The sequence below is a fragment of the Acanthaster planci genome, linkage group LG17 (genome assembly GCF_054643075.1).
Source record: "Acanthaster planci isolate LZ-2023a linkage group LG17, COTS_SCS, whole genome shotgun sequence".
NCBI lineage: Eukaryota > Metazoa > Echinodermata > Asteroidea > Valvatida > Acanthasteridae > Acanthaster > Acanthaster planci.
Genome location: NC_141793.1, coordinates 9,567,749 through 9,572,314, shown reverse-complemented (window position 1 = coordinate 9,572,314; position 4,566 = coordinate 9,567,749).

Below are 4,566 nucleotides of genomic sequence, written 5' to 3'. Positions count from 1 at the left end.
CATTAGTGGTGAATAAAAAAGAAAAGAAAAAAAAAAGGAAAAAAATCACACCTGAGTTTATTTGTTGCCACACAGCGACCAAACCTATTTCAGTACCTTGCATATGGGCCAACTCGTGGGCTCTCATACATTGTTCCGACCACTAAAATGTGAGGTAACTTAAAGCTTGCACGTGCGATGTACCGCTTTATGCATGGCGTATTCCTCTTGGTTAATTGTTCATGCCAGCCGCACACATTCAAGTACACACAATGATCCTTAGCAGGTTCTGTATACGCACTTTTGTCGATGTTCAGTCAGCGTGATCATGGAGGAATAAAACGTGATGTGACAAATCGTCCCTTGAATCATGTGAAAATGGTAATTCATGGTAGCCTTTGGGAAACTTCTGGACCCAAAGGCACATTCCGTGAGTTCGTAACGCTATGGGGTTTTGAACACAGCCCAGTTTGATCATGTCGATGCCGATCACGGTACATTTTACTGCAATCAAAAATTTCACTTTCTCACTCGATTCCCCCTCCCAAACAAAAGTCTTCTGAACTTATCCTTATCCCTATAACGTTGGACCTAGAGTTTAAGGACAAATTACCGGTACTTTACGGGGAAAGTTTTTACTCACCGCACAACCTAGCGACAACGATCCAAACATACCCAGCACTTCGTATGCATCACATTACGCAGGCGTCAGGTAGCGACCCAACCAGGTAGGTACAGGATCATGGTTAGTTGTCTCACTATATTCTCAGACAACGTGCTGAGTTGGCAAACTGATGCACTGGGACCAGGATCATGGACAGGAGCAGAATTTGTATCTGAGTTGTCAAGTTCATTTCTCAGGACTTCTATTTTGTCTGAGAAAAAGTTTGCGAAATTACCAGGTAACAGTTCAGACGTTGAGTCTGAGGGGAGAATTTGCTATGATGATGTCGGTGTACTTATTGTATTGATAATTTAAAACAGTCGTTTTGAGTCACACTTTTCGCTCCTATGTTAGTTAGATTTTGTAGCAGATATCAGTTGTTATAGCGACGACACTGCTCTTTGAAAATCTGCCTATGAACCTCCAACTTCGACGATTTCCAACGTCGCTCATGACAACTCAGCTCACGCCTGGCCAAATTAATGTCATTGCTAAACCAGGGTGCAAAAGGACGGGCTCTGATTTGATGTTTTTGTAGGGGTGAGTGCTTATTAACCAAATCTCTGAGAGTTTGCCCGTACTGAGTAACCAATGTGTCGAGATCCGTGGAAGAGGAGATTTGTTTAGGTAATCAAAATGATGGTTTAGTGTGGTGCACACCTCCATCAGTCAAATGTCCCCAGGTTATGTTCGAATTGCACTTAATGGCGGCAGTATGTCAACCGTTAACTTGAAGAGGCGGTGTGTTCTGCGGCAAACTCTTGATGGCGCGCTGTATTGTGAATCACTCGTATTATTTTACCCATAATTTATGTGCAGACATGTTGACGAACGTGACGACCATTACACCTTGCATATTTCCCCGTGATTTTGCAGGCCAATTTTGCAAATTGTCCGTATTGGGTATAATTCAAACCTGTGCTCGATGGATACATTCAAAGCAAGTATGGTAGCCTTGGTCACTTGTACATGTACATCCCTGAGGCAGGATGATATTTGTACACATGTACATGTATGTATGTAAAGCATGTGGGGGTTGAACAATGGGGCACACCGTATTGTGAGTAACTCAGCAACTGCTTTTGTAAATCCAATTCTCTTTTGTACAAAATGTGTGTATCATATATGCATATGCCATTAAACTTCATGTTTTTCTCGTTTTACAAAGTAGTTTTTGTTTATTTCTTATCTTCTCTTATTTTTGATTAACTTTTGTAGATTTTTTTGATGTTTAGGGACCTCATTAAGAGCAGTAAGACGTACTGACGAGGCTTCCCTGATTAAATAAAATAGTAAAAAAATCAATGAATATAACAAAAAATGATAATCTTTCCTATAAGGGTGTTTTTTCAGGGTCCATACAACTCTAGAAAACAATTTGATAACTCCACAAATTAACTACAGCTAAACGATAGTTGTACACGCACATACACGGTAAAAAGTGAAAATAAAAATACTTACATATAGGGTATATATGTCTTTACAGTACATGTACATATAGGTGCATTGTACTGGTTGTAAAACACTGTATACCACAGGTAGCCGCTTTTGTTTACTAATATGATGATTTTTAAATAATAGGTAGACTCTGTTAAAAGCCAGAGGCCATGCCTCATTAATTGCGGAATTCAACATTTATGGGGTACCATCCATCATAGGCACATCGCACACATAAAGATAAGATGACATGGAAGAAAGGACAATGCCAACCGGGGTACATGTTGTAGCAAGGCCAGGCATTCTATTGAGCTGCTCAGTTCAGGAGCTGTACATGATCCGCTGCAAGCATCAGGTGGCAATAGTCTGTTGTCATCGTCTATCCAAACCGAACCATGTAACTACCAAGGCTTGGGAGAGCGAAGAAAAGAAACTATTGATACGTTTCTGGTGTACTTGTACTTGACTGTAATTTACTGAGCTGAAGCCACTTGAGAGTTTTTAACCGTAACATTTTGCAATTTGACACGATGTTTTTGATCAAATTTGCTGGCCTTTTTAACGCCATCGTTGCATTTGCACTGGCTTCAGACTTTTGCCCATCACCGACAGCCGCTCAGGAGCAGCCTTGCCCTCCAGAGTGGACATTCTGGCGGGGCTCTTGCTATCGTCTTACACAAGAGGCTGCTACCTGGAATGACTCCAAACGGGCTTGCCAAGACATAGGTGGCTGGATGGCTGTTCCACACTCACCCTATGAAAATGAGTTCTTGAGGAAGATGATGCCAGATAAGAAACTGTGGATTGGCTGCACTGACCAAGAAATAGAAGGGACGTGGATGTGTGAAGGGCAAGGACAAATTGACCAATTCTCCAACTGGAAGACCAACGAGCCCAACAATGCAGGTAATGAAGAAGACTGTACGGAAATCCTCACATCCGGAAAATGGAACGACAGAAAATGTTGCAAAAACCGAAAGGCACTTTGTGCATGTCCTTCAAAAAGAAAACTCTCCAGATACTGTTTCTTAACTGACGCCCATGGACGCATTTCCAGCTCAAAATGCCTTGTTGGCCACCTCATCAGAGAATTTGTCTGCGGGACCATTACCAACTGTGGACTAGCTTGCCTAAGGGAGCCAAGATGCTACTCCTTCAATGTCAAGATGCAAGGAGGACAGAAAGTGTGCCAATTAAATAATGCCACTCGCTCTGATGATCCGACCAAGTTTCAAGACACCGGTTCCCTCTGCATGTACTCAGAACCTTGCTTCTAATAGTGCTGAACAAAGACGTACTGTACATGTACATACCGGTTCATATACTGTACACGTAACTGTGCACTATGCACAGATATTGTACATGTCCTGCATGTTCACGAAAAGGGACACAAATGCATTGATATGGCAGCAATTAATGCAAACGTGACAAGATTAAGAGATCTGTGTTACACAACTTATTTTCATTATCAGAGAAGAGACAGTGTAAAGTTTTTGACTGAGTAACGGGACACACTTCACGCGAGTGTAATTTGAATTTTGTTGTTCAGTTTCATACATCAGAGAGATAAATGTATTGTTTAATTAAATCGAACTGAGATCAAAGCACTGTGCCCGTACATTTAATTTTAAGAGTTCCACTTGCATATCTGCACATGTATGTATATACCAGACAACTTTCTCCAGAAAAACTTCTTACTTGCAATGAACACATCTATGGAAAATTTTCATCACTAGTTTTCTTCTCGGCAGTTGTTTCACTGCAGGAACATTTTAACACACTGAATGAAGTTAAGAGCACACCACCTTTCAGTAGGAAAAGTGTGATGACTATATGTTCAAATGTATTATAGGTAGAATAATTTGTGTATTCATTGTATGCGTGTATTTTGTACCTATGAGGTAAACACAAAAGTTGGAAAAGGCAAACATGTAAGTGTACTATACAAAGCTGTGAATATCAGGTTTCAGAATTTAAAAAGACATTTACACTTTGAAGGCAATAAACAATCCGATGCACAAGAATTTCACGGCCTTCACAGGGTTCATCTCGTATTGGCAAAGGCCTATCAGTACAGGTGACTGTAAGCATAGAAACAATTATATTCTTGTTTGAAGTACTAATGTACTGCTTTCAGATGGACATTCAATCCTAAAAGCAAAATGCAATTTATTTGGCAAAACGTGTACCATGTATTCAAAGCCATTGTGAAATGTGCAGCCAAACATAAATTTCTTTGCAACAAAAATTCTGTGAAAGATGTTCGTAGGATTCATGGAACCAAAACGTGGCAATGCATTATTTAATAGTTATTAAAATGAGACTTAATGTACATTTGTCATATTGAAATGGACAGGGTTAAGAATACCAAAAATGGATTTGTGTCTAGTATGTATGACATTGTAAAGAAGTTCAAATACGTGTATACCATTAGAAAAACAGACACCTTACCCTGGTACAATTTGGTATTTTCCTTGCTTTGTTGC